General features: G+C 37.5%; 1 long non-coding RNA gene across 1 annotated transcript; it reads right to left on the reverse strand.

Annotated features, from left to right (window-relative positions):
- Positions 1 to 10,528: 10,528 nt before the first annotated feature.
- LOC139146163 (uncharacterized) lies at positions 10,529 to 11,109 on the reverse strand. The gene is made up of 3 exons (XR_011555105.1): positions 11,025 to 11,109; positions 10,735 to 10,793; positions 10,529 to 10,630 (listed from the first exon to the last, which is right to left on the reverse strand). It is a non-coding gene; the product is annotated as an uncharacterized lncRNA (long non-coding RNA).
- Positions 11,110 to 12,308: the final 1,199 nt, after the last annotated feature.

A 12,308-nucleotide genomic window follows, 5' to 3' on the forward strand; every position in this document is an offset into this window, starting at 1 on the left:
CTTGACTTTTGAGATGTTGACACTTTGAAAAATGTATTTAAAAGGCTATCTATTAGTATAATGTTGATGAATGATAAACATCGGCCTGTTCAGCTCATAGCTATGAAAATGTGGAAGAATACAGTTCACCATTACTTGCTTATGCAAATTTGTTTCAGCAGAAAACATAAGGAGATTTTTCAAGTTTTCTGATAATTCAAAAGGCCTAGCAACATTTATATTTCTAGGACTTAGTGTTTCTTTGATATCTGTTGTGCGATGCGTGATAGGCGAGCGAGTGTGTAATCTATAGCGTGTTGCGGGTCGCAGTCAGAAAAAAATGTAAAAAGTATATAACGCAGTTATTGAACCACATTCATAAGGGTGGGGATGTGGCCGGTTGGTTTTGGGTGTGATTTTTTCGCTAGGTTTCTAAGTGCCTTTTGTTGCGAGTTCGAATCCCGCTGAGAATTTACATAATTTCCTCGCAACCTTGCTTTTTATGTCTAGTATAATTTAGAAATTGAGTGGACGCACGCCAAACGTTCTAAATCTTTTCTCCAATTACCTACAGGTAAATTAATTTCTTTATTTACCAAGCTACTTCACGATCAAGTTTTGCAGAATAGTAGATACTTTATTAATAGGTCATGTCACTGGCTGACATGGTAAATTAAGGTCAGTACTATTACTGTAACATCATCTTAGCTTGAAACATGAAACGTGAGGTTTTTATAGAAAAAGCTAGCTTATTGTGTGTATAACACGCGCCTTTATCTTTTCATTACTGCGTGAAGCACAAGCTTGCTTGAAATTTACAGGCTTAAACTGACTTTCGAGATATTGGCACCTTAAAAGTGTCAATATCTTGCAATTTATAACGCAATGTATGCTTATAATGTTTATGAATCACAAACACCCGCCTACGCAGCTCATTGCTAATGTTCAGGAGGGAACTGTACGGTTCACCGTTACTAGCTTATGCACATTTGTTTCAGCAGGAAACATAAGGAGATTAAGATTCTTTTTCAAGTTGTCTGAGAATTCTAGAGGCCTAGCACTCTTTACATGCCTGATCCTTGGCATTTATTTGATGAAGTTTTGGGCGATATGTGATGTAGCGAGTGAGTGTGAACTCTAGAGCGTGTTGAGGGTTGCAGTCAGAAAAAATGTAACAACTGTAGTTAGGTTATTGAACCACATTTGTAACGTTGGGGATGTGGCCGAGTGCTTTTGACTGTGATGTTTTCGCTGGCAAGGTGACTGGGTGCCTTTTGTTGTGTGTTCGAATCCCGTCGAGAATTTACTGAAATTCAACGTAACTTTATTTTTTATCTCTCGTATAATTAAGAAATTGAGTGGGAGCACCGCCTACACTGAACGACACTGTAACTTCTCGACCTTTCAGTAGAGGCTTATCAACGTTTTACACAATGTTAAAATTTTACGACATAAAATTGCAGGTAAATGTTATAAATCTTGTCTCAAATTACCCATAGGTATTTTATTTTCTTATTTACCCACCTGCTTCAAAAATGACAGTCAGAGATATTTTAGGTGATAGGTAATATCACCGGTTGACGGGTGGCAAATAAAGGTCTCAGTACTATTACACCATCCTAGATTATGGACGACATGAAGGTAAGCTGTGTTTGAAATACTTGCCCTTGTTTATTAAGAAGTTTACTCGAGCATATACTTTTGTTAGGACTGTCACCTAACATTCAGCGTATAAATGACTCTAATTTGAGCTAAATATAGTATACGACAGTCCTACGGATATAAAATTCATTGTACATCGCGCACGTTGATCTTTTCACTAGTGCACGAAGCTGGACTAACTTTTGAGCTGTTGACACTTTAAAAATTGTCAGCATCATATAATTTAAACGTTTATGAATCACGAACACCCGCCTGCGAGGCTCATCGCAAATGCTAAGAGGGAGTGTACGGTACGCGGAGGGAACGTGTTTACCATTGCCTTTTGTACCAAAGGAATGACTTTAAGCACTTTTGTTTCACCAGAATTGATAGGCAGATTAAAAATTCTTTTTCAAGTTGTCTATGATTTTAAAATGCCAAGCACTACTTACATTTCTAGGACTGAACTTTTCTATGATCAAGTGTGTGAGCGATCGATGCGTGATAGGCGAGCGTGTGTGAACTTTTCAGTGTTGAGAGGTCGTTGTCAGGAAATTTTCCACAATTTAAAGGTGGGGCCAAGCGGTAACGTTTTGTGTGTATGTGATGTCTTCGCTTGGTGACTGGGTGCCGTACGTTGTACATGTAAGTTTGAATGCGGTCGAGAATTTACTGAATTCCAACGTTACCTTGCTTTTACGTCTCGTTTATTTTACAACTTGAGTGGGAGCACGGCGTCGCTGAAACACATTGTAACTTAACAACCTGACAGTGGAGGCATATAAATGTTAAAATTTGACAAAACAAAGTGGCGGCTATACAATCCTAATCATTTTTTTCCGATTAACCCCCTACCCCAAGTGTTTTATTTACTTATCCGTCTACTTAACAAATGATGTTTGCGCAGTCGTGGATATGCTAGTTCAACAGGTCATATCACTAATAGGTCGAATGAAGGTCAGTACTATAGCATCTTTGAAATGCGTGGACCACTGAATGAACATTTATTATTTGAAACAATACCTTTATTAGGGGCATTGTTTTGAGAGACTCGTTGCTAATGTAGACCGAAACAAGTTGCCAGGCTAAGCGTATTTGTTATTTAAAGTAGGCTTTACATTCGCCTAAGCTCAAAGGCCGATAACTCCTCTAAATATGATTTATGTCTGCATTGTTAATGGCACAATTGTTTTGAACAGTCGACTCCTTGCTCCTTTCGCAGACACATAGTAACCGTATAATCACATTTTTCAAGGTAAATTTATATTAATGTATGGCGAACTATTCGTGGCACATTTTGGTCAACTAATAAACCAATTTGCTCCTTCAAAAAAGAAAATCTAAATAGAGCTAATTTTCATTTTCCAATTGGTTTATCGTACGGTTTCGGTTATTAACTTTTAGACCTCTCTCAAATTTAAAATCTATGGCCTGCGATTGAAATATAGTAAATAGGAATACACTGTTCTGAGGATGGCACTTTGCGGCCATCCACATTTGCTCTCACAAACTTTCTTTCAGAATTTTCAATTTACCAAATATCTCATTTTCTTTTCTATTTTGGGCGTGGCAGCTGACGGTATCTAACTTTGGCTCAGGAATGAATCACATTGTGACAGTTATTCGCTCGGGAAACTTTTCAATGGATCAAGTCTTAAAAATACAAAGAAGCAATTGTGTTGCTCCTGGAGAGAAAAGTCTGATATAATCAGGTTGCTCTGATCGACTAAAATTTTGCGCGCTTACGGTCAATAAGGCAAACTCGTCACGGTACGCTGTAAGGTAAGCCAAACAAAGTTCTGAGACAAAATACTTACCCCTGATGTTCCTGTGAATTGTTTTATATTGTCGTCATCTTCGTCTACAGCCCAGTCTTCTGAACGTTCGATGGCAGTTTTTACAGCATCGATGTCTTCCAGGATTTCTGTCAACTCCGTTTCGAGGTCGAACCAATATGGTTGTTTCCCTTCGGCGAAGAAACAAGCGTCAGCAATTCTGTCCTTTGCCTTTATTAAACCGGAGACAGCGGCTCTAATTCTACATTTTAAAAATATTATTTAGGTAAAACAAATGTCAACGCGTACTCGAGGACATACAATTAAACAAAAGGTTCTCAATTACGGAGGCGTACCACGGATTCGCCTCACATTCCAATCTGGCCAGTTTTAAAATGTCTATATTGTTTAAAAATAAGAAGGCTGTAGTTTGCTTATATATTAATAGTAACTGTTCTACTTGTCTGTGCCAAAGACTATCCTACTGACTTTGCAAATGCATTAGAGATTGATTTCGTAAATTTAAAGCAAACTCAATATCAATAAAAAAATAAACGTCCCTCTCCCCTTCTCTTTACTTCACTATGGTATTTTTTAATTGTTGCCAACGAGTTATGATTTATAGAATGTGATATATTCTTGAAGAGTTATTCTAGACTCATATAAAAAGCTTATTAAGTGTTTGGTCAGAACAGCTTGGAATTTTGTTGCTACTCTATTCAAGAGAGCGAGAAACTACCTGCTCTTTATGGTAATTTGCTAGCTTTTTCTCTTGTCGTATATATTTATTAAAATAGCTTTCTGTAAGCGAACGTTTTCGACAATTTAAGAAAACAATAGCAGATTCTTCATGAAGTAGCAGAGTACGTACTGTATGATAAATCTTGCGATATCCTTAATGGCTGATATTGGTGATTTGAAGAGTTTCTTCAGCGCTTCAACGGCCGTTTTCAGCGCCTCGGAGACTTGCTCGACCGCCCAGGGCAAAACTATGGTGATAGCGTCGTTGATTGACTGTAAAGTATATGGAATAATATGGTTATTACAATATTATGATTTGAAGTATTCAACAATTTATGCAGACAAAATCTGCTATCAGTGAAAATTATTGTTAGACCAAATATACTTAATCAAAGAACAAAACTTGAAACTGAGTAAACCTTAATGTCTCCAATGCGTCACCGATGTTGTAAAACTTTGCGCATGTTGATTTACCGTTACCCTATAATGGTGAAAAATCTTACATTGTAGAATTCCATGACGTCTGACTTAACCGCGTTGAATAGACCAGATATGCGCAATATAACAAACTGAAAGTCGGTGAAATACTGTGGAAGACCTGTGTATTTTCCAATGCGACTTAAAGCAGTCCTGGCAAGACCTCTGGTATCTTTCACTCGATTTGGTAGGTCTTTCACAGCGTCGATGAAGTTTTGAAAATGCTGAGCGAAAGACACCGCATTTGGACTGAGGAGTTCCATAAACGTAATCAACGTTGTCTTTATCGGTGTCACGACCTTGTTAATGACCGTGTCGAACAGGTTAACGAGGCGTTTAATGTCACTGAATCCAAATTCCTATGAAAATAAAATTGGCATATCGATTACCTCTAGACAATAATAAAATATTATGAGGATAATTTACAAATCTATAAATTTGTACTTAAAGCCCCATCAAGAATAACATTTTCCAATCAATGACGAGCTTGTTTTACATGATTCTGTATTTCAAATTGAGATTCTTACCTGTAAGATATTTAATGAATACTGGGCGTCACCTCTAAAACAAACTTTTGCATCGAGCAGTGTATATTCTAAGGCAATGTAACCAATGTGTGCCCTCACGAAAGCCCGGTCATTTAACTCGACCTTGATCGAACCTTCCAGAGGTTCTAATGAAAATCAAAATATGTAATTATGGATTTGAATAAATGATAATGATAATATCGTAAAGTCAATAGTTTATTGATGTTGTCATAATACGCTGACGGTATATGCACACGCGCATACGCGGGGTTAGTGACGAGGCAGCAGCCTTACTCCCCAATAGGAGTTAAGAAATCACAGGATTGCTTTGACAACATTTGACCTTAGCTTTACACCTTATGGCGTAGCATGAGACGTCAAGTGCGTCAAAGTTTTTCTTATCCTTGGATGGAGAGTAATTTTTGTGAAAATTGCATTTTTGAGAAAATCAACGATTCTTCCCACAAAAATGAAGGGGACATCTAGGCATACCGATATTGTTCCCCTGAAAACAAAAGATTTTGTATTAAAAATATAAACACAACTTTCTTAAATAACAGTTCGTTTATATTGAGAGTTTACTCATTGCAAGTGACGTCTATGTCCACTTACTTATATTAAGATCAAAAGTGTTCTTTAATATGAGACCCATTGCTGCGCCGATGTCGTTTGTTCCGATTTCTCTCGTCCAATCTATGCCTGGCACCTTCAGACGTATTCTAAAACCGTCCCAGAAACCGCGGCGTATTCGATTGAGGTGGCCGTCCGCAACGTATTCCGTATTGTTGCTGTAATTGAGGGTACATTGAAAGACTTACCATGATGTAATCCATAATACAATAACATTACGTATTATGCGTATTATAATTTATTTCTTTCTGATTGCCATTCCATCAAGGGATATGTTCTTATTCAAGGATTCACGACAGGTATGACTGACTTTCCAGTACACAAGAGAGATTTCTAGCCTCATTTAAATGTATACAAGTGCTAATAGTTTAGATAAGGGCGAATCAAGTGATTTCTATTTGTAATAATTTTGTACACATGGATCATGTGACAGTCAGTTGTTTGTAAAGAACTCTTTAGGTTTAGTACATTGATCAAAAATTGCACCAGCCGAAAAATGTCGCATCACAGGAAACGAGCTAGATCTTCGCACAAAAAATGCATAGAGGGTTTTCAAGATTGATACAGCTTCTTTTGATCAGGAAAATTTCAATCTGAAACACTGCATAGTTTTTAGAACTCCAGGGAAAACAAGATTTCGGAGAGGCTATCCAAATGTGCAGTCACATGATCCTTATGTGAACAGTAATTACAAAATAAAAAACACGGCACTCACAATATCCAGGCTTTTAGGAGAAATATACCTTAGTAAGGCTATGCTCGATTTTTCAGAGAATTAATTGTTTGAAAGGATCCAATACTTGCCCTGTGTCCTTATATAGGGCGAAGATTTGAAGGGATTCAGCACATACGGAGAGAGCCGGCTTACCATTCTCATTCTTGTCTTGGAACCTTAACAAGCAAGCCGAACTTTTTCTCAAATGCACACAGAGAAGCAAATCCTTCCTCATTAATTAATTACCTGCCATTGGCCTCGCGTATTTGCATATGCATACCCACCTGCTACACAATATATACAGTGCTCTTCCCGTCAAATCCTCACTCCTGGTGAATGCTAAGCTCATGAAACGGTCTGTAGATGGCAACTACAAGTTCCTACACACACACTCTCTCTCTCTCCCTCCCTCTCTCTCTCTCTCTCTCTCTCTCTCTCTCTCTCTCTCTCTCTCTCTCTCTCTCTCTCTATCTATATTTGTATTGAACCTGATTTAGTAAAATTTCGTACATATTAAATATTGCCATCTTGTCTTCATCCTTTGTGAATGGGTGCCTGGAATATTCCAGACCAGCCATGTATCGCACTGTCTCATCATCATCGTATTTTGCAGACAACATGAGTGTTTCGATAGCCTACGAAAACAATAAAATAGATTGATTTCATTCTTTAGAATGAATTCGTTATTAAAGGTCAGTAAGTTTTATCAAAGTCCGGATTATATTTCCCGCTTGGTGTTAAAAACCGTTTTGTTATTTGTCTTTTAGTGACGACAATATTGCATCCTAGATTCTCTTTGTAATTAAATGATAACGCCTTTTAAAGTTCCGTAAAGTTTCCCTTCTGTATCCCGTCACGTTATCGATGATTACAATTTTGTCTTTTTTGTCTTTTTTGTCTTTTTTGTCAAAGATATTAAACCATGAAAAAACAACCTAGTCTTTAATTTGATATGAAGTTGAATAATCATAGATATATTCTACACATTTTCCAAAATTATTAAAACGCAATTCATGCGTCATCCCTTAGGTATTATTTCTTCCTCAGTGCCTTACTTCGTTAATTTCGTATCTTGAAATCGCGTGGACAGCGCTTCTTCGTAGCATAGGATGGCTGTCAGAATTGTTGACGTAGGATATGAAGTGTTCGAAGGATGATGAATACATTGCGTTTCCAAGGGAATAGATTAATGTTGCTTTTCCTTCAATGTGCCTTTTGTATTCTACCTCTGTCAAGACTGAACGTTGTCGGCGATGATCCCATGGGTCTATAGGATAAAGAAAAGCAGGTCAGGCAAATTAATCAAACAAAGTTTAGTATCTATTTTGTCTGCATATTGACTTCCAGTAAATGCGTGTTTGTCTGTCTGTAAGACTGCCAACCAGCCTAAGTACTGCCAATCCATTCGCTTATCTCTGTCAGTCTGTGTGACGGCTTGCCAGTAGCTTAACAGATGGATAGGAACGTGAAAAGCACTTGTGCACTTGAATAAGGAATATTCAACAAATCTCGACAAATTTTAATTCTTAATATGTGATTACTTTACCGTGTACTCCCAAATAATCTTCCAATTTATTCACAATCCTTTTCCCTCTGTCGCTGTGTTTCATATCGTCAGCCTTTCCAAGACACCTTGCTATGGACCCTAATACAAGGGTCGCGCGGTTATGTACAGTATCAATATCATTTGGATCTAGGAAAAAATCGTTTAGGCGGGAATTGAGAGTTACGGGAGGCTAAACAAATCGTGAAACAATGGAGAATGATTACTGCACCTTCGTAATTAGTTAAAGAGAGGGAGTTGTCCCGTCTGCGGCTGCGCGACTTTCTTGTTGATAGACATTGCTTCTTCCCAGAAATTGGATATGAATGTAGAAGAAACATTAAACAAATTCAGCATTTCACGAATGTCCAAGTTAACCAGTATTGTAGATTTCCAAGCAATGCAAGACTTTGCAAAGTAAAATTTTGTTGCATCCCTCCATAAGAAGCTGTTGCAGCTGCGGTCACCAGTTTCTGTAAAGCCGCCATATTAAAATTTTGGATAATATAGGCAGAACGGATTTAGCATAGTAACGGGCTCATTTTATTGGTTTCATACGCAGAGCCGCAGATGAGAAAACCCCTGCATTTGATGAGCAAATTGACTTCAAACAGATATGTAATGGAGACATATATTAATACACTGAAGATCTCTTCTGATCTACAGCTTGACCTAAAACTCCACTTTGAAATGTGATGAAAAAAACTGGAGTTTGACTGTCTTGTGATAGTGTAAAAATTCTAAAATTAAATTTTAAGCATCTTACTTGGATAGACTTTGCCGAGAAAATTGCTAATGCAAAATGCCAGTAAGTCTGTAGTTACTATAAACATTTTCGGAATGTCTTATCCAAAAAGACGCTCTAATCGCTAATTTTTATTCTTGGATCATGCAAAAGCACAATTCAGATTTTTCTTATACAAGCATTGGTAAAGTCATGAGACTGAATTTTCGATATACGTGATCATAGTTATACGTGTGTAAGATAATGCTCATCATTTGTCTGTTTGATCTCATATTATCTTCATGGCATTCTGATCAACGTCTAACATTAAAAAAATATAAGATTGGGATTAGTGGGACGTATTTTCATGCAATGCGGATTACACATGTTACACATATTTCACTGACAGACCCTAAAAATGCTACGACTCTTCGGTGGTAGTTGCTAATGTGAACCGTGGCAATTTGCTCCCTCAATCGAAAACATTATGCGGTAGACGTTTGAGAAACGAGTTTTAGCAAATGTTTCAGCATTCAGTAAAATCCTCCGCGTATGATTTCTATACTTGTCCGTTTGTTCAGACCAACTACATGTTTATGGATGTTTCGTTTACTTACCATTAAACAGGGAGGAGGTTTTAAATGCGATATCGTGTATTGCGGATATCGCTTTTTCTGTTGGCGGTTCGTTCAAGCCAACGAAATGTGTCAATGTTCTGACGATGAGACTTGCGTTAGCAGCCGGTGACAACATAACAAAATCAACGAGGAAATCTTGGGCGACGTGCGTGGAAGAAGCGCCGAGAGCGTCGACGACAATGCCCACCTTTTCAAAGTTTTGCGAGTCAGGATGGCGGAGAAAACGTTTACCCCAAATCCTAATATCCTCGTCTGGAAGATTAGTTACCATGAAAACGATATTTTTGAAGCATCTTGATCTTTCAGGAGATACTTAAAGTCGGAACAAATAAAATAATATCGTGTTAGTTTGACAGTATGTATATTTTAATTACCACCGCAAAGCAATTATAGATGTATATTATGGCATTGCCGACTGTAGAAACTTACTTGTAGATGAGTGTCTTTGCATGCAGGTCATATTTCCATCGATGAATGATTCAATCTCCGAAAGCGGTACTTTGGGCAAAGGTATCTATAAAGTAGTGGATAAATCCTGTTGACAATGGAATGGCTATTATATCAAATTAAATCATGCGATATTTAAGTGGTCTGAATGATCATAGCTCTACTTGACATGAAGGTTGGCATTGCTTGCAGTAGAAGTACAGTTCTTCAATCGGAAGCTTTGCAATGCGTCACGCTAATGCCCCATAAAAGTGCTGTCATGCTCCAAATAATATTAACGTCTTTTGATTTACGCGCTCTTCTGCATTAGACGCTGCTAAGTAACATAGAGATACCAGGAAAATATCAAAATCGAATATCTTAATCCAGTTGAGCATATAACGTTGCAAGCACAATGTCGCAGTTTTGTCACCTTTCGTCTAATTTTATGCCAGTCTATCTTGTCGGTCTGCCTGTCTGTCTGTCTGTCGTGTGCCTCTTTGTTTGTCCGTCCGTTTGTTTGTCTGCCTACCTGCCTGCCTACCAGACTGTCTGTCTGCCTGTGACTCGCTCTGGCTCTCTCTGGCTATAGTTGACTTTCTCTCGAATTTATACATATGTGACGCCACTATGTAATGGGGTCCAAAGCAAAAGAAAAGTCTGTGCAAGTGACATTGTCTGCATACCTTTCCAATTTTCAACGAATCTTCGACCAAATTGTTTGGTTTCTCGGTGTAATTACTGTGAAATCTTGTATCAGATTGTCCGATGTATCTCAGGGTGCTTCTGGAGTTACCATGCATATCAGGGGCATCTGGGGATATCAATGTGAGTGCATTCAGATAGGAATGAACAAAGCTATAGGTGCACTTGGCGTAAGTGATCTACAAGACAGTATAATAGGCTATGGAAACCTACCTTTGTTGTTGTCTTCGATATATTCTTCAGTCAGATTTTGCAATTTTTCAGCGTTTTCCCTGGGGTAAAATGAAAGGAGAAATATGAATACATAAGGGCATTTGAAGGAAATATAACATACCATTTATATTTTATAAACAGTTTTTCACATGATAACAACAAGTTTTCAGATGTGAATATGTAGGTCTTGTTGTTAATATGCGTAACAGTAAATAAAAACAGATGTCTAATTTCATTTCAAATGAACTTCATTTACGTCATGGTACATTTTTAAAGTGAAAACTACCCACGTCTTGACGCGTCTGGGCGCTGTGAAATGTTCTGTAACGTCCACTGTGTGTGGCAACTGCAGGTAGTGGTCATACAAGACACCCTGTAGTAAACAAGAAACCATTGCAGAAAATGAATGACATAAGCTTGTAAAGCCAAAATATTATGGTGCGATGTGAATAGTTCCGATTACTACAGGAAGACCAGGAATTGTCACGAATCGTAATATTCTGCTTTAAAATACTGTCACAAGGTATTTTGATTACAATCTTTCATTTACTATTCAGAAATTAAAAGTAGTATAGAACATGTATGGTAAATTTAGTAATCGAATTTGAGACAAATCTTAATAACCTTCAGCCAATAGACTTATGCGATGTACTAACCTTGATGAAGGAGGCGTTTGCATTCTGAACGACATGTCCATGTTTTTTCTTTTGGAAGAGTAAACCATTGTCGACCTGGTTTACTGTGTAGGTTGATTCATGACTTCCTACGAACAGAAATATGGTTATTACATCACGTGAATGTATACAATAATCCTTTAGGAGACAGTCAGGTTTAATCAACGTCATGCAGACATCAGCATAAAACATCAATGTATTTCGCTGAAATTGAAAGTATAACAAAAATATGTATGCTTCAAAAACAGATACCTTCATGCCCAGTCTCATTCACTTTGTAAGACCATGGTGATCCCTTGGCCAAAGCTCCCTCAGTTGAGTGAAGTTTAGCAGACAATGTACCAATGAGCAACTTCTTCAACACCACTATCTCAGGGTTGTCTTCTTCCGGATAATACACACGGTTGATTTCCCCGTGTTCGGATATGATGAACGAAAACCTATTAAACGTATCACAATAATGTGCGCGAAATTATATTCTCTGGTAAATCTAATATGGAAAGGTAAAGGACGATGGTTTATATTTGCTGAAATTACCGAAATCGTTGGATATTACCTGTTACGTGGTTTGTTTACAGTAAAAACAAAATTGGAAAGGGATCTTCACTAACCATTGAGAAAAATCAGATGCAACGTCGAATTGACCAAGTTTTCCTAGAGGAAATAGCAAAAGCATTACAATAAAGCGACAACAAAGATATTCAATGAAACTTGAACAGTCAATAAATGATTACTCCTAATTTTCTGTCCTTATGATCTACTGTTTGACGCTTTTTCAATCGAAAAATGTCATTAAAATCAGTTCAAGTGTCTTTATTTTGTTTATGTATGTCGGAATCATGTTCTATTTATTCCGATAAGGGAAAAGTGGACCTGGAATATATAAAAGAGCAATGTGTG

Source organism: Ptychodera flava, chromosome 12, assembly GCF_041260155.1.
Source record: "Ptychodera flava strain L36383 chromosome 12, AS_Pfla_20210202, whole genome shotgun sequence".
Lineage (NCBI taxonomy): Eukaryota > Metazoa > Hemichordata > Enteropneusta > Ptychoderidae > Ptychodera > Ptychodera flava.